This window comes from Micromys minutus (genome assembly GCF_963924665.1).
Source record: "Micromys minutus genome assembly, chromosome: 19".
Classification (NCBI taxonomy): Eukaryota; Metazoa; Chordata; class Mammalia; order Rodentia; family Muridae; genus Micromys; species Micromys minutus.
In genome coordinates this window covers 25,187,834-25,206,060 of record NC_137954.1, presented here as the reverse complement: position 1 = coordinate 25,206,060, position 18,227 = coordinate 25,187,834, and the positions used below count along the sequence as shown (strand labels likewise).

At 43.2% G+C, this 18,227-nt stretch overlaps 1 protein-coding gene and 1 pseudogene across 2 annotated transcripts in view; one reads left to right on the top strand and one right to left on the bottom strand.

Annotated features, from left to right (window-relative positions):
- Nucleotides 1-18,227, top strand: part of NHEJ1 (non-homologous end joining factor 1) — an 82,478-nt gene that overhangs the window by 32,536 nt on the left and 31,715 nt on the right. The window lies entirely within an intron of this gene.
- On the bottom strand, nt 6,072-6,665 carry LOC308433287 (calmodulin-like; annotated as a pseudogene). Its single transcript has one exon. The product of its transcript is annotated as a calmodulin-like (transcript).

The following is an 18,227-nucleotide window of genomic DNA, read 5'->3' as shown; positions in this document are numbered from 1 at the left end:
CCCCTCTTCTTCTCTCTTCTTTCTTGACAGGGTCTTATTTATAGTTTAGGCTAGCCTAGAAATCATAATCTTCCTGCCCCAGCTTCCCAAGTGCTAGGATTACAGGCATACACTACCCCTACCAGCAGCTGCAGCGTGTTCAAAGGACTTTTGTCTTTATGATGCTATAGCTATCTGTGAAATAGGCAGGTTCCACTGAGTACAATCAACATTAGAGTTTGATCACCTACTTAGATTAAAAAAAGAATAAAAATAAGCTGGTCTAGTGCCAGCCTTTAATCCCTGCACTGTGAAGGCTGAGGCAGGCAAATCTCTAAGTTCAAAGACAGCCTTGTCTATATAACAAGTTCAAGGACAGCTAGGACTACATGGTGAGACCTTACCTCAAAATAAATAAAATAAATAAAAATAAGGTACCAACTTACATTGTCATTGTTTTGTGTTAAGCCCACTAGGACATTTAAGCCAAAGGAGATATGATGGTTTGGCTCAGAAACTGAGTAAATGGAAGTCTCACAAGTCACTGTGGTGGAGACGTTATCCTTTGACTTCTAGTATGACTCTTTCCCTACAGTCCCACATTATCTATGAGACTCAGTTCTAGTGAGATATATTTGAAGTGAAAGCACTACTATATCTCATTGTAAACCTGCCAGTTGAAGTGAAAGGATCATGGGTAAGCAGGAATTATTCTCACACAGAAGGTCAAGGAAAAATGTTAGAACAATGCAACATGAGAATGAGCTGAAGGGGATTGGAAGGACTCCTTTATTCTGGAGAAGGGTCTGAGACACAGCAACATTTCAGCTGTCAAATGCTTTTCTTGGAGCTAAGAATAGACTGGCTGAGTGGGGTGAGAACAGAGATGGGGGTGGGCACATATTCAGCAACCATCTTCTAAGACTATCAATTCTTTAATCCCTAATCAAATAAGGTGGAGAAGCTATAATGTAATCAACCAGGAGGGATGCCTCTCAGCTCTTTTTATCCCTCAGCTTGGGAACTGGAGTGATGGGTGTTATCATCCAATTCAGTGGGAAACCTATTTTGTAGGGAGAGCTCACACAGGACCAGGTTCAGAATTTATCCCTATGTCCTGCCTTAGGGCAGAGAAGAGAATGGCCCTTCAGGGTCAGTGGATTCTAGCCTTCAGGACCAGACACTCTCTGTCCTGCTGTTTCCCAAGTGTCTCCTGGGGAGTGATTCAAGGCCAAGGTGACAGTGGGTTTGGAGCCCAGATGAAAGGATTTCAGGGACCACAAGACAAGATCCCTTGTGTGGTGGCCACTGGAAAGAGGAGGGAGTGTGTGAGGGTCAGTGACGCAATTGCCCTGGCTCGCAGGCAAGGAGGAGGAGAAGGCTCGCAGTGTGTCTCCTTATAAAGAGGGCTTCACCACATGAAGCAGGGGGTGAAGGTGATCCCACTGTGAGTCACCCAGGAAGGGACGCTGTGTGCCCAGAGCTCAGAAGGGAGGATCTGTGGATTTCCCACTCTTCCTTCTATGATCTTGTGCGTAGTCTGGGTTGTTTCAGTCCGGCCAGTTACATTGCTCCTCTCCTGCCTCTAACCACCCCCATGGACTATTCTTGATATGTCTGGGTTTTGACTCTGTCAGTTTGTTCTTGAGTTCTAGTTGTTTTGTTTTATTTTGTTTTCTACTGAAATTTGGAATCTATTGATTTCAGGAAGCCCAAACCATAACTAATTGTGTTTGTCTTTGAGAAGATGGCCTGATGGCTCTTTGCCAACCACAGTCCTGGCTCTTAGATAGTGTTTGCTTTTCTCCTTATCTTTAGCCAAGGTAGGTATCACATCCTGGACTGGAATCTGGAGGGATTCTAGGGCGCCCTGGATCCAACGGCTGCTCACTTGATGGCAGCTATAGTCTGTCCTTTATTGAGGTTTGGGACTGTAGAGAGCTCTGGGGAGTTTCCCTGTAATCAGCCAGCCACCAGCTCCACACTGCCTTGTAATAAAGCAACTCTATATTTGTTCTGTTTATAGTCTCCTCTGTAATAATGCCACAGCCCTCACTTCTCTTTCTCTTTAGGGAGATTTTCTGGGTAATAGAAAATTCTGAAATGTTAAAAGAGGAATGTAGACTCAGAAGACATTTTTATCTAGATTGTCTTCATCTGGGAAGGTGTCCAGGAAAGGCAGGTAGTCTGTGCCTTGAGGAAGCACTGTGCTGCAGGGAGCATGCATGTGCTCACATGTGTGTACATGTGTATGTTTATGTGTTCATTTGTATATTGTATGTGCCTATGCACTAACATACATGTATATTGTGGCCCTGAGGATGCATGTATGAAGATGGGCCCTGTGGGAGAAGCTGTGGCTGGGGCAGATGCAGGTATAGCATCCTTGTGCAGAATGTGAGTGGCATATGAAAGGGGTGAGCACATTATGGGCAGGTTTCGGAACTGTTAGCTATGATAAGCAGGCTAGTTTACGTTCAGAATAGACTCTTTCAAAGCCATCCTTCCATTCATTCTTACAATGACACCCCTTTTTTCTGTCCCCCAGCCTTTTGGGGCCTAGGCCCAGTGATTTTGCTAGTGTCCTATATTCTTCTTGCCTTTCCTCACCTCACTTGCAGCAAGTCAGAGAGAAGCCAGAGACACACTGCTGAGGAAAGGGTCTGTGCTGTGAGTTGTGTTCATGCTGTTCCTTCCCCCACAGTGGAGGCTCTGCATTCAGATGTAACCTGAATGGCTGACACTGAGAACTGTTGTTGTCAGGTTGTTACTAACAATTCTGATTCTGCCCATTTCCCTCCCCATGACCCCCCTTCAAGATTCTATAAATACTTTATTATATGGCACTAATAAAACTTCAAGTATTTCTTTTTATTAGAACCACATAATATGGTAATTGTGTGACAGAACACAGCTCCCATGAGCAGCCCCCACCTTCCTAGGTGTGGCCTCTCAGCACCTCAGCTTGAGTTAAGTCCACAGTCCCCTCTGTTCCTGAGTGTGTGTGAAGGGGGCTGGGTTGGTGCTTTCAGACAGAACTAAGGGGTCAAGGCCTTTGAGCAAGATAGGCCTAGAGGAGTGAAGAGATACTTTATAAGTTTTCAGAGTAGTTTGTCCTCAAGGTAGCAAGGATTTTTTCATTTAGCATTAAGTCTAACTAACGCAGAGGCTTTTCCTTTTAGTAGGACTGTCATGTGGTGTAGAGATAGGCTTTGAACTTAGACCTGGAATAAGGGCAAGAGTTATTTGGTCATTTTTGATTCACAATACTACTTAAAATAAAAGTCATTCTTTTTGATGTCTCCTGGCTCAAAATATGTAGATGTATCTTTATATCTGTACATATATAAAACCATATATTCATGTATACACACACCATACACACATGTATATGTGTATGTATATTATGTGATTGAGGCTGTACATTGTGCATACCTGAAAAGTTCTCTATCACTTAAATATACCCCTAGCTATGGGTATAGAGATTTACCCTTTACATTTCTTGCTTCTTCAGCCTGAAAATGTCTTTTCTCTTAAACCTGTCATCCTTTCCTTTGTCTACTAATTCAGTTTATATATCTTTCATTACTGTTAATATGTGACCTGCAAAGTCCATATTTTGTTAACTGACTGAGTCTTATTTGATCCTCAGTTCTTTCCAACGTGATCTGACTTTGAACCTTGTCTGCTTTTCTGCTTTAGCAATTGAGTTAGGTCAGTGTATTTGTACCAAAGCTTTTTTTCCTGAATTGTGTGTGATTTAGCTTCTATAACCTAACTTGCAAAGCATGAGAACTGGGGATTCCTGCCTGGGTAGCAGCTAACAGAGTCTCCAGTGCCAGGGATGTGAGGCACATGTTTAGTCTTTTCTTAATTGCCCATGTGCCCATGTTTGCATAGAGGCAAACTCCTAAACTGGCCCCTACTGTCCACCCATTACTCCCCATGGGGATGTATGGGCATATGCTTATTCCACCTTTCTGGCCTAGCCAAGGTTAATATTAGACCTTCTAGCTGGGCAGTTATTCCCGAAAGCCACAGGGTGTTGTTAATATTCATGTGACCGCAGGGACCATCAATATTCATGAGGTATCCGCAGTCTTCCTTCAGGCTCTTAGCTTGAAGAAAACAAGAATGATTAGAGTTTCTAGAACTTAAAACTAACCCTATTTCCTAGAGTCTTTTGAGGAGGAGGCAAACCTTAAGAGTAAATGTCTGTGCCAAGAGTAAGAGAAGTTTTCATGCCAGTATCCTGAACTGGTCTGACAACTTAGTGGAGTTGTACTGGACTGCTGATGTTAATGGTATTGTCCTTACCTAGTATTTACTGAGCACTACTGCATTTAGAGTTCTTGAGCACAGGCACTGGAGTGGGGAATAGGAAACTAGCATCTCTGTGTGTGTCTATATGTGTTTGTATGTGCATGTGTACTCAATTCGTCGGCTGGCTAACAAGCTTCATGGATCCTCTTATTTCTGCCTTCCCCAGTGCTAGGATTATAGATACATACATAGATATATACGTGTGTGTGTGTGTGTGTGTGTGTGTGTGTGTGTGTGTGTGTGTGTGTTGAACTCAGGTCCTTCTGCCTGTACAACGAATACTTTGCCAATGGCGTCCTTTTAGACACAGAAACTAGCATTTTTAATACTAGTTAAGTGCTGGTAATACAAAGATGAATGACTGACGTGATTCCTGTCCCAAGCATCAGATGTCTTAGAAATGGGGACAGGTATTCACGCACGCACAAGAAAGAGTGCTACACAGGGGGAAACGAAGTGAGGACAAATGGAGCATTCTCTGGGGAAATTATGGTATCTCAGAAAGTTCAGGAGAAACGGCTAGATGTAAGGTAGTGGTTTTCAACCTGTGGTTCTTGACCCCTTTGACCTTTAAATGACCTTTTCATAGTGGTTGCATATCAGATATCCTTCATATCAGATTTTTACACTACAATTCATAACAGTGGTAAAATTATAGTTATGAAATAGCAACTAAATAATCTTATAGCTGGGGGTAACCAGAGCGTGAGGAACTGTATTAAAATGTCACAGCATTAGGAAGGTTGAGAACCCCTGATAAGGAAGGCTTACTTTGAGGATCCTCCTTCTGGTTTTCCTGTTTGTTAGTGTGACTGCTGCCTTTGTTGGGGTTTCCCCTGCCCTTAGAGCTGTTTGAGTAGAACTTGTAAATGTGCATTCTAGGGTGGGGAATAGTCTGGTGTTCTCCCCCTGGTGTTTTTAATTTTATTTTTCTCTTGAAAGATTTAACTTGGTTTGCCCAACTGTGGTCTGTTCTTTGGTTCAGTTTGGGAACTTAGCATCACTGTTAGCCATGGTGGTGATGTATACCTTGGAGGTGGGGTAATTATGGAGTCTTAGAAAGCTCACAAGAAATGGCTAGATGTAAGGCAGGAGGATTTGGAGCTCACAACCATCCCCTGTAGCCAGCTGAGGCTAGCTCAGAAAAGCACACATATAATCCAGTACTTAGTAAGCTAGGACAAGAAGACAGTTGGAAGTTCAAGGTCAGCCTGGGCTACACAGTAAAAAGCAATGGTTTTTTGTTTGTTTGTTCGTTTGTTTTGTTTCATTTTTTTAATTGTAATTTTTTTATTGGAAAGCAAATATACAACTTGGAATGGATTTGAGGCAAATTGTGCCATAAGCAGATTTTCCTTAAGTGGCTAAACAAAGTTTAAAAAGCAAGTAACAATAAAAGAAACTGTTTCTGGTACAATACCAGCAGTACAAAAAAATAGTGTACGGAGTACCTGGATACAATAGTGCAACTTTTAAGTACATATTGTTGACTGTCCACAGTCCACGCAGAGTTAGAACTCCACACTTCACAACAACATGCTGACAGTTCCTAAAAGCTACTTTAAAAAAGGCATAGCCCAGATGTTCCCTCATTTGACCAACTCCATCTAAGGTTAGATGTACAGAAGGGCTTAGATATATCCAGAGGAAGCCACATGCAACATGGTCCTTGATCAATTTTCTAAAATAAGGTTTAAGGACAATGACATAAGATAAGGGAAGAAAACATGGAGGAATGAAGTCCTAATTACTATACATGCATGTTTTTGACAGTAGGGGAAACCTTTTACAGATAAGTTACAAACAAAGAAAAGGCAAATAAACAATTTTGTACAAAAAATTTAACACATTCTGTACAGTGTCTTCACTTCGCTGTCATCGTTTGTACAAACTCTTCGTAGTTTACCTGACCGTCCCCATCAATGTCTGCTTCCCTGATCATTTCATCAACCTCTTCATCTGTTAACTTCTCCCCAAGGTTTGTCATCATGTGGCGAAGTTCTGCTGCACTAATATAGCCATTGCCGTCCTTATCAAACACACGGAATGCTTCTCTAATCTCCTCTTCACTGTCTGTGTCTTTCTTGCCATCATTGTCAGAAATTCGGGGAAGTCAATTGTGCCATTACCATCCGCATCTACTTCATTGATCATGTCCTGCAGCTCTGCTTCTGTGGGGTTCTGCCCCAGAAGCCTCATCAGTGTCCTCAGCTCCTTTGTTGTTATTGTCCCATCCCCATCCTTGTCAAATAGTGAGAAAGCTTCTTTAAATTCTGCAATCTGCTCTTCAGTCAGTTGGTCAGCCATGCTGCAAGGGCTACCGGTTTCCGAGACGCGAACACACAACCACTCGACTGGCTCGCTCCACTCGGATTTGTTTTGTTTCATTTTTAAGACAAGAAAAAGTCTATTGCTTTTTTTGGATTTTTCTTTTTTTGTTGTTTTGTTTTTGTTTTGTTGTTGTTGTTTTTGAGACAGGGCCTCATGCAGCCCAGATTGGCCTCAAACTCACTAGATTGGCTTTGGATTCTTGATCTTTCTTTCTTCAACTCTTAAATTCTGGGATTACAGACAGGAGAATCTGCCTAAAAAATATAAACAAAATATAGCAACAACAAAATTCCAAACAAAAGCCCAGTTATCCAACTAAACAAACAAAAACCCTGAGATGACAGTGCAGCTAAAGAAAGGATGGCACTATGCTCAGGCCACCTCCTATTGTATTTAGGATTAATTTGCTCTTGGAATTTTGGTGTCAAGCCTGAATAACTCATGGGGCCTTAGTTTTCCCATAGGGAAGCCAGTACAATAATAAATGAGTTGTACTCCTAGGCCTTCCATTCATGATAGTTCCAAAGAGATAAATACAATAATAGCAAACATAATAATAAACGATGATGATGGTGTAGTTGAAGTAGAGGGAATGTTCTGATATTAACAGAAGCTTTGGGAACCCTTTCTAGAATTCAAGGTGCCTTTTTTAATGGGCAGTGTATCCATCTCACTTGGGAAACTGGGGAGCTAGATTAGGAAAGGACACGTGTATCCTACAATTCTTTGGCTGACTTTAGTCCCTGTTATTTACCAGCTTACGATGGGATCAGTTAAAAACCTCTTTCTTCTTCTAGAGAATCAGGGCTTGATTCTTAGCACCCACATGGCGGTTCATAACCATCTGTGACTCTACTTCAAAGGGGGAGTCGATGTGCTTTTCTGGGCTCTGTGGACACTGCATGCATGTGGTACATAGACATACATGCAGGCAAAACACCCTGTGTGTGTGTGTGTGTGTGTGTGTGTGTGTGAGAGAGAGAGAGAGAGAGAGAGAGAGAGAGAGAGAGAGAGAGAGAGAGAGAGAGAGATATCCTGGCCTGTCCTCAAACTCAGAGATCCGCAGAGATCCACCTGTCTCTGCTTCCCAGATGCTGTGATCAAATATGTGTGCCACCACTGGCACAGCTACCACTGGTGTTATCAAATATCTCCATATCAGATCTTTACCTTATGATTTATAGCAGTAGCAAAATGACAGTTATGAAGTAGCAACAAAAATAATTTTATAGTTGTGGGGTCACCACAATATGAACAACTGTATAAAAGGGTTGCAGCATTAGGAAGGTTGAGAACCACTGCTCTGGATGAGCCAGAAATGTTTCTAAGATATCAGACCACGACACCAGAGTAAATTTCTCCAGTGGTCACTCTTTAATTAGAAATTAAGCAGGTGCTGTACCCCTGAGCTGAATCGTTGTCCCAGAACTTATAGTATAGTTAATGTTGTCTTAAACTTTTCTTTCTTTAGCATTTGTGATGAATTAAGGCAGGCAAATGTCAGGTCCATCTTGTCCATCAGCTATCAGGGAGTAGACAGCAGGTGGCGCCAAAACCTTGGGATACTTGGGCTTCAGGGAACTGGAGATTCAGAGAGGGAGGGAGTTTCTTGAATTGGGGGTAGGGTGTTGGAGAATTGGTTGTCTGAATGTGGCTCAGATAAGAAATTCTTGTAGGCATAGCGTCTTCTAGCTCCCCTTCTCCCCTATACAGGTGTTGTATCTTGACAATACTTTGGCAAGAAGATTAATGTTAGGGAGGGGTCCCCACAGATCTGAGCGGGTGAGCCTGGTCACTCCTGACTGTCTCTTCTGAGCCTTGTTCTACCAGATGCAATGGTTTGAGAAGCTCTCACTCATTTTGTGGCTGTCCTTTTCTCTCTGTAAATTTGGGTTGTTTTGTTTCTGGTAGTGCTAAGCATGTTCTCTGTTGATAACTGACCTTCATCTGCATCTCTGTTTTCTTTTTGTTATTATCCCTTTTTCCCCCTTGAGACAAGGTCTCACTATGTAGCTCAAACTGTCCTCAAACCGCTTACCTCAGACTCACAGCAATCCTGCTGCAGCCGCCTTGGTGCTGGGAATACAGATGCGTGCCATCACACCTGACTTGATTCTATTTTTATGATGATTTTTCTTCTTGGCATACTTTCTTTGCCTTAAGACATTTCCTAAGGATACATTTTCTTTTCTTTTTTTTTTTCACTGTCCTCAGCTTCATTTTCTCTAGGAGGTTAGGACTAAGTGAGGAAGAAATGCACACTAGCTCCTGGTCTAATTTAAAGTGGAGGTGCTAGTTGGGAGAATAAGACCAGGGGAACAAATTGATCAGTAGCTTTTTGGCTCTGAGATGGAAGCATTGCACGGTCAAGGGTCAAGACAGTGGGACGTCAAGGCAGACAAGTCTCTGATCAAACTCCCCAAGTCTGGTTTCTTAGCATCCCTGAGCTGACCTGGGCCTAGGTTGTCCCCAACTTTGATTGATTCCAACAGCCTAGTTGTTAGTTCCCTTCTAGCATTGTCCCTGAGACGCCCCTAATTTCCCCACTCCCTTGGCAAACCCGCCGTGCTGTCTCCAGCCTTCATTCCTGGAGCTTGTTCCTTGGGCCTCCCCCTTCCCTGAGGCGTGTTTAAGGGCTGGGCGGAGCTGGCTGCCTGAATCCCCTGTGGCTCCTTTGGTTCCTGGTTCTATATATATCCCTGTCCTTCTCTGCACAGGGTTTGATATGGCTTTATGGGCATTTCCATCCGCTTTACAGACACAGCTACACCACAGAGGCCTATTTCTCCCGAGAAACCTCAGCGGAGCCTGGCCTGTAGAGAACTCAGTCTGGTCGCTGAATCAAAGCTCTCTTCTCTTCCTGCCCTCCCCAGCCCTCCTGCCCTCCGCCTCCATCTCCTGGCTCCTTAACCCCAAGTGAACAACTGAACCCTAGGGGAGTGCTCCATCTCCTTGGCAGAGCAATTGGAGCCCCAGAGACTAGCAGAGAATTCCTTAGTGTCCATTCTCAGCCAAGTTAATTGGGGGAAGGTCTGACCCTGATTTCTGGCTTAGGCTCTGTGGTAAGAGGGCATTTTAGGGAAAAAACAGATTCCAGCAGTGTTGGCAGGTTCTCTGGAGGTCTGTGATGAGAAAGCATAGCTTTTGGCACTGAAGCTGAGGGAGCTTTTGGGATATATGAGGAGACACAGAAGCAGATGTAGATTTTAGGTGTTCAAAGTGATGATACTACATTACTCAAGATAGGAAAATCGAGACATGGGGATCCACATCTGTAATTCCAGCACTTTGGAGGCTGAGGCAAGTGGCTCCCCAGCTTAAGTTTATATAATGAGTTCCAGGCTTGTCTAGGCTAGAGAGAGAGACACTGTTTCAGAAAACAAAAAACAAAGACGGTAAAACAGACACTACTAGGAAACTTCCTTTGGCTTATTCTTGGGTTGGATCAATCAATGGAATCTGGTTTTGAAAGGGAAAGTTTGCCCAGAATAAAGGAGAAACCCTGTTGAAAGTTTAACTAGGAATACTAATAGGAATAGGAAGGAATCGGAACTGCTACCCTACCCCCATCTTTCAGATGCTTAATGTCCCAGAGCACAATAGCTCCTCTGCTGTGTATGCCAGTACTTGGCTGTGACTCTGACCACTGTCACATTGGTATCTCCTATAGTATAGAGAGTAAAACTGAGATCCAGGTGTGGCTTTAGTCCCATGAAGGATCAGCTCATCTGTGTGCAGCTGCTTCTTACTGTCTAGGTGGGTCCAGGAAAGAAAGCAGCTCTCTGCTTGTGCTTAGAGGCCTTCATCCCTGGCTTAGACGTCCATCCATTTGTGACTTTTGCTGTTCTGAGTAGCCTGGACAGGTATTTTCTTTCCCTTGTGGTGTTTGTTTACTGTTCTTTCGTGGGATTTCAGATTTCCATGATGGTGAAAGGCTTGTAAAATGAAAGGGTAGAAAAGGGTTACCGTGGCAGGAGCCAGTGCTGGGCCGGGTTGAGCCAGCAGCACAGACATCTTTTATAATGGTGTGTAGGGCTGGGAGGCTTATAAAGCCGATGCAGGCAGATAGGGGGGATAAATCATGTAAGCAGTGGGCAGGGTGGTGAAGTCGAGGTTAGGAATTAACTTTGTGTTGGATAGAGCCCAGGTTGTGGGATGGGAAGAGAGGCCTCTCCTCTTTTCCTCTCCTCAACTCTGTTCTTTGCCTTTTCTTTTTGTCAGCCCTATTCACTTTAGGCTGTGACATGTTTGCCCTAGCCCTTCCTGTCCCTTCTCCAAGTTGCCTGAATTAAATCAACAAGGGACAGTATACCCCAGAGCAAGGTGGGGAGTGTATTCCATGCTGCCTGATCAAACTGCTTTGAGTCTTGCAAATTTGAGTGGAACAGGCTGTTTTCTCACCTCTTGCTCTGTATACAAGACTGCGTACCTGGTTCCTTGTTATGTGTTCTTGGAAATTCCGGCCTTCCTACAGAAAGTGGACTTAAATCCTCTCAGGTCACAAAGAAGATACACATTGCTGTTCCAGTCACTCTGTATTCGTCTCAATGTGTGATATCCCAGCCTACCTGATATTGTAAGCTTCACCTGGCTTCTTTTGAGAGCTGGGGCAGATCTAGATCTCTTCATTCAGGAATAGCTAGTGATAGAATGACTTTCTTCCAATTCTCTGCGTAGCATATAAAAACATTAGTATGCTCTGAGAGGAATGCAGAGAGGCCATGTGAGTTATCCATGTGGATTTGTGTCTCACAAAAAGTAGAATGTAATTTCTGGAACCCTTGTGTATATGTGTATGATGGTGAATGCTGAGTGACATCCTTTCCCTCACTGCCCTCTGTGTAATGCTTTACACATGTGGCTGATCAGTGGGCGCTTCAGGACTATCTGTTCTGGCCCTTGACTTGTAGGATTGGCTAGCCCCAAGCCCTCTTCTGCTCCCTCTTCTCACCATAAGTTGTCCCTCTCTAATCACCACAGCTTTCAAGTGGATGGCTCAGCCCATAAGGGCCGACTGCGTTTCCCCAGATCCGTCAGCAGGGCCGCTTCTCTTTCTAATTAGGCCCTAATTGAAACCTGGTTGCGTTTGGACTTCTTCTTTTTCACTTTTTAGTTCCAGTGGTGGGAAAACATTAAGTTGAGGTTTGGGGTTTTTCCTCCCCATACCCCACCTCCATTTCTCTTCTTCTCTTTAAATATGGTGAGATGCTTTTGGAAAAGTTGTCCCAGCCTGTTGGAGCCCCTGCTCACAAACCCCAGCCTTCTCCTAAAAGATTGGGTCTTTTTAAGTGGTTTGCATAGAACATGTCGGAGGCCCCTGATGCCTGTGACAGTCTCTGTTAATTATAGAGGCTCTTTCCCCTCTCACATTAGTCAAAGGAGTTTTGTATGTTTTAACAGCATTTTCCCTTGGCCTGAATAAGACTCTATTCAGGCTGTTTCCTGGGGCTTGTGAGTCGGCAGCACTCACAGGTACCCGGTAGCAATGTTTCCTTATTTGCTTCTCTGAGAGCTTCAAAGAGTACGGTGGAGCAGTTCTTCCTAGTATGCTTCAAGTTCAGTCATTTCTGAGTTTCAGACAGTCCTATGGCAGCCAGAAACTTCTGCTATGCTTGGGTCTCAGATAAAAAGTTGCTTGTATGTGGCCACGTCTACTGGGTCTGTGAGTCTCTCCTTCCCTCTCTCTGTCTGTCTCTCTCTTTAACACAGGGCCTAGCCCTGACTGGTCTAGAGCTCATGGCATACCAAGCTGACCTCAAACTCACAGAGATCTGCCTGCCTCTACCTCCCTGGTTCTGGGATTAAAGTTGTATGCTCCAACATCTGCCAGCATCCAGCTGAGTCAGTCGTCAGTCTCCCCCCACCTCTCTCTTTCGTGTGTGTGTGTGTGTGTGTGTGTGTGTGTGTGTGTGTGTGTGTGTGTATGTTGGGCCACATGTGCTCATTTTCCCAGGACCCTGGCTTCCAAGTCTATCTGTGTATAAGCCTTTTGTGTCTTACTGACCAATGAAATACTTACATTGTTATTATTATCTTCACGGTTAAAGGACTCTCTGGTCAGAAGCCCCCAGGAATAATATTTTGCTTACTTAGACTAAGACATTTCTAAATAGGAATCAGTCCTAATGTCACATGATCTGTTTAGGAATGTCTCAGAGAGACCAGTCTACAAACTTGGACAGGAGAACACAGACCATGGAAAACAAATAGTATGTAACTGCTAATCTCATGTGAGGTTGTAGTTTTCAAACTGTTGAAGTTAGGTAGCCTACATTTAGTCTGGGGAATATCAGGATGGTTTCATAAATGGAATGGTGGGTAGAGTCAGGAAACCCCTTGTAGACAAATGGGTGTGCCACATTTTCTGCTGGATGACTGTCCATTGTCCTATTGTGTGCCTGTTTGTTCTTTTCATAGGTTTACCTAGTTTGTGCAAAGCCCTGGATTTCTTCTGAAGAATATTTTGCTTTCTATGATGTTTGTTTACAGCCTCTGCCACACTTTCCTCCCTGCTAGACTTATTGGATTGGGGGGGAGGGGGGATAAGAATATTGTGGGAAGAAGAATCTGGAGAATGGTAGACCGAATTCTATCTCAGGCTTCTCCTGGGAGCCTGGGCACTTAGAAAAGAATGGTTCTCAGCCTTTTCTCTCTGTCTCTGCCTCACTCTCTCTCTCTGTTTTTGTCTCACTCTCAATGTCTCTGTCTCTGTCTGTCTCTCTGTCTCTGTCTCTGTCTCCCTCCCCCCACCTCTCTCTCTCTCTCTCTCTCTCTCTCTCTCTCTCTCTCTCTCTCTCTCTCTCTCTCTCTCTCTCTGTGTGTGTGTGTGTGTGTTTAAATGGATAACAATTTTAATTATGGAATGAAATTTTTCCTTCTCTTTTCTACTAGTATGAAATAAAATAATACCCATTCTGGCTATAGCTTGCCTTATGGGCTTGACCAGAAATCTTAGGTTTGTACAGGGAAGGCCAGCTAGTTCTCCTATTCCTCATTTTTGTAGAAGAGACTACTGAGGTTAGCCATTTGTCCACAATGTGAGGAAAGGACTCTTTCTGATCCTGAAAGTTCCTTTTTGGAGCCTGTCAAGGGCAAAGCTAAAGATTGTATTCACGTACATTCTTGGATATCCAAGGGAGGCGTTCTTCCACCTGGAGCTTAATTCCCCACCCACTCCTGCCATCCCTGTACATTTGTCCCTCCCCAGTTTGTTTTGAATCTGTTTCTGCACGTATTTGGTGCAGTGAATGCAAAAACATCTTCCTGCCTTGTGACTCCAGAGACTGCAGTGTTGGGAATTCTTCCTGAGTTGCTGACATGGCTCTGCTGTGCATTGTTTATGTTTTATGACACACATTCAACAATATAAACTGTGATATATTAAGGTAAAAGATTGAACAAGCAAAGCAGAGTCAAAAGTCACTAGTGGTTTAATTTTGCTTAGCACCAAGAAGGTAAAGGACTTTAATTTAGTCATTACCTTTTGAGATGCAAAAATGGTAGTAGCTTATCCACTCCATGGTTTTAAGATGTATAGTGTGAGCAATGTACCACATATAGGCACAGGAATATCATGTAAAACTGGACATTTGGGAGAAGAAATCTTTTTAATGTACTTTTTGTTTTGCTTTGTTTTTTTTTTATTTGTTTGTTTTGTTTATCCAGACAGGGTTTCTTTATATAGTCCTGGCTGTCCTGGAACTCACTCTGTAGACCAGGCTGGCCTCAAACTCAGAGATTCCCCCAGCCTCTGCCTTCCAAGTTCTGGGATTAAAGGTGTGTGTCACTACCACCTGGCTTTTATGTATTTTTTTATTTGCAATACTTTCTGAATTTTAGTGGGTATGTTAGTCAGCTTTCTGCTACAGAGACAGAAACACTTGAGAAAATGAATTTAAGGAAGAAAAAAGGGATATTTGGCTTAGTGTTTCAGGCATTTCTATGTAGATGTGAAATGGGTTTCTGGGCTGTAGTGAAATAGAACACCATGGTGAAGAACAAGTATGGAAGCAAAGATGCTCATATTATGGTACCTGAGAAGCAGGGAGGGTAGAATGAGGGGGCCTGATGACAGGATATAGCCTCTAAAAGCATGCTGCCAAGGTTCCATTTTCTTGAACTAGGTCCTGCTGTCTAAATTTTCTGTCATCTACCAATAGCACCATCGAGTTAGGAATCCATTGATAAGGTCAGAGCCTCATAGTTCAATTACACCTCCCACAACCTACTTCTTCTGATCATTGATCTATTTGCAAACAAACTTTTAACTCTTGAGCTTTGGGGGTATTTCACATTCAATCTTATAATAGTGAGGGGATGTGTGTCGCGCTACACGAGAGTGGATCTAGACTTTTATGCTTCTTGCTGTACAGTGTGGGTCATGGGCATAAACGGGAGGATAAAGGAGGAAGAAAGCAGAGATTTGAGTGGAGCTGGTTTTCTCAGCATCTTTGATGCTTGTTCCTGTAAAACCTTGAATTGCCTGAATTCAGCTTTCAGGGAAGTAAGATCTCATTATGAGTTCTTTCTCCTCCTCCATGTCTGACCCAAGTCTGGATTGGGGGTGGGGCTATATTCCCTCAGGCTGGCTCCCCTGTTATCTTACTGCAAGGGGAGGATCAAGGTGTGTCCCTGAGGAGACTTTAAACTGTTGAGGGTAAGGTTAAACTCTTCTATGACTTGCCCAAGAGAGATTTTAACTTGCTCTCAGATTTGTAATATGACATAAGATACAAACGTAGCAGGCACAGAGTTAATAAAATGATTGATATCTTCATGGTCTTTATAGTTGGTCAGACACTCTCCCCATGTTGCCTTGTTTTATATTCTAGTCTTGGTAAATTAGGTCAATATTTTGTTTTTGTTTTTTAAGACAGGGTTTCTCTGTATACCCCTGGCTATCCTGGAACTTGCTCCGTAGACCAGGCTGGCCTTGAACTCATAGAGATCCTCCTGTCTCTGCTTCCTGAGTGTTGGGATTAAACATGTGCTCTAGGCTAATTTTTTAAGTTAGTATCTCTATTTTATAGATGAGGAAATGTGGGGGAGGGTAGTTGAGTTCCCTGGGTTACATGTCCAGTAAGAAGCATAGCCCATACTCAAACCAGGGCAGTTCTTGTTGTTCTGCTGGGTTACTTAAATTGGTCACCTGGTCTACCTTCTGACTCTTAGTTTGACTAAGTGCCAGGGTTCAAAAGGATAAGCTCCTCAGTGTTCTCTGAATTCTGCTTCCATGGATTCTGCATCTCATTCTTCTTAGCATTTGCCTTTTGGATATTTCCCTTTTCTTCTCTATTCCTATTTCTCTAACACCCCTATCCCCACTTTCAGAGACTTTCTTATTTGCTTTCCTAGAAATTCCACTGTAATGCTTTTGGGAACTTTGACCCACCAAGAGTAAGTACATTTCAGAAAGTGTTTAAAATGTATTCTGTTCCTCTCACTGATCTCTCACCCCCAATGTGGGGCCTCACCCCATCCTGCCATCATGTTGGCCAAGCACGTGGGGCAGCTGTGGTCAATCCCATTTATAAGGCTGGTAAATATGGGACCAGTTTCTGTCCCCTCCAAAGGTCAATATTTGTGCAGAGTTTAATTTTAACTTAACAAGCAGTTGTTTTCTGCAGCTGCTCTGGTGTGTTGTGTTGTATGTGCTTTCCTTTCCTTGCCACTGACTGTACACGTTTGTGCATGCATATACAAACTCTCTTTCTCCTCTCTCTCTGTGTCTCTGTCTCTCTCTGTCTCTATCCGTGTCTGTGTGTCTGTCTGTCTCTGTGTCTATGTGTCTAGATTTATGCTATAGCTTTATTTGTGGTCTTCAGAGCCTACATCCCTTGGCCAGTGAAGCTTCTGTCTTCCAAGAACATTAAGTTGTAGGGCGTTTGATAAAGGACAGTGGACCTAGACTTTTTCTAAGGGTCAGAGGACAGAAGGTACTCTTTAGTCTTCTGTGATCGTGATGTCATCACCATATCTTTCCTTGTAGGAGAGTTTCTAGAGTGTGAGATTTGAAAAAGCTGGTTTCTCTTTTTTTTTTTTTAAAAAAAAAAAAGCTGTAGCATGTTTTTCTCTAAGGAGTGTTAACCTCTTACTTAGGAAACATGAAATTCACTTTTGCTGCCTGCTTCTTAAGTAAGATGAGGGCTAGGAAAGGTAATCTGCCTCATATTTTTTATTATTCTGTGATTTTTATGCCTAGGGAACCATGGGCCAGGGTAACAAGAACAAATTCCTATTCCAGCTCTAGCTTTAGAATCATTGTTAAATGATCCCTCTCTTCTTGCTAGTTCTTAACTGAAGGATAGACTACTTTTCCTTACAAGGATTCTGTGAGGGTGGATGAGATTAACTTGAAGACAAATAAAGAGAAATCCTTTAGTATTAAGTTCATCTTACTTCACATGAGTTCTTCTTCCACCAAGCTACTTAAGTTTGTTTCTGCTTGTGGGCACATCGCTGGCCTGGATGACTTCATACTACCCTGTCCAAGTCAGAGGAAGAGCCCTGTGGCAGCCAGTGGTATCTAGGCTCAGCTCTGGGGCCACCACCGTATACCGGTGTATCTAATGATACACCAGACATGTGCCCCAATTTCAAACCTTCTCATTTGCTCTTATTCGGATATGTGCATGGCTCATTGTCTCTCTTTAAGTTTTGTTTTTATTTATTTTGTGTGCATGTGTATGGTAGGGTTTGAAGCATCAGGAAATGTTTGGAAGTGAGAGGCAGTGAATTAATGTCTCTCTTCTTCCATTATGTAGAGCCTGGGGGTTGACCTCAGGAGTTCAGGTTTGCTAAGTGGCAGGTGTCCTTAACTGCTGACCCAGCTTGCCAGCACTTTTCTTTCTTTAGGTCTTTTCTCAAGAGCTACCTTATCTACAGTTTCAGCCTCACCTTCATCCCTACCCAACTACTAGCACTATTTGAGAGATTTTAGCCTGAGCTAGCCTTGAACTTGTAGTTCTCCTGTCTCAACCTCTGGAAGGTTTGATTGACATGTAGAACTATGTTCCCAGCTCTTCCTATCCCTCTACTCTGTTTTGTTTGTTTGTTTGTTTTCGTCTTTGTCTTTGTCTTTGTGTGTGTGTGTGTGTGTGTGTGTGTGTGTGTGTGTGTGTGTGTGTTAGCATTTACTGGGGCCCATATTCTGAAGATGTTGCTGGGCTTAGAGTGGGAATTTGGGTTTGTATGGTCATGCTTTTTTTTCCTGGTGTTCTAGAACAATGCCTGGAAGAGAAGCTCTCAGGTGTATTTATTGAATACACCTTCCATGTGGAAGGAAAGGAGTGAGGAAGAGGTCTCCCCAAATTCATGTTTTTCTGTTACTCCACAGAACAGGTGGATGATTTGGAATGGGAGTGATTTGGAAGGCTATTCATACTTTTATCAAAATAACTCCCATAGGCACCCCCTTGTCCCAGGATAAGTCAGGGTCATTGTATAATGAATCCCAGTAACCAGTGGAAATCTGTGCTGAGCCTTGTGTGCAATGGGTGGAAAGAAAAGCTGAGAACTGCTGTCTGGCAAGGTCTGTTTCCTCCTGGTCTGTGGGTCTCAGGCAGTCTTCCTTGTACGAGAGATCTTGGGCGTGT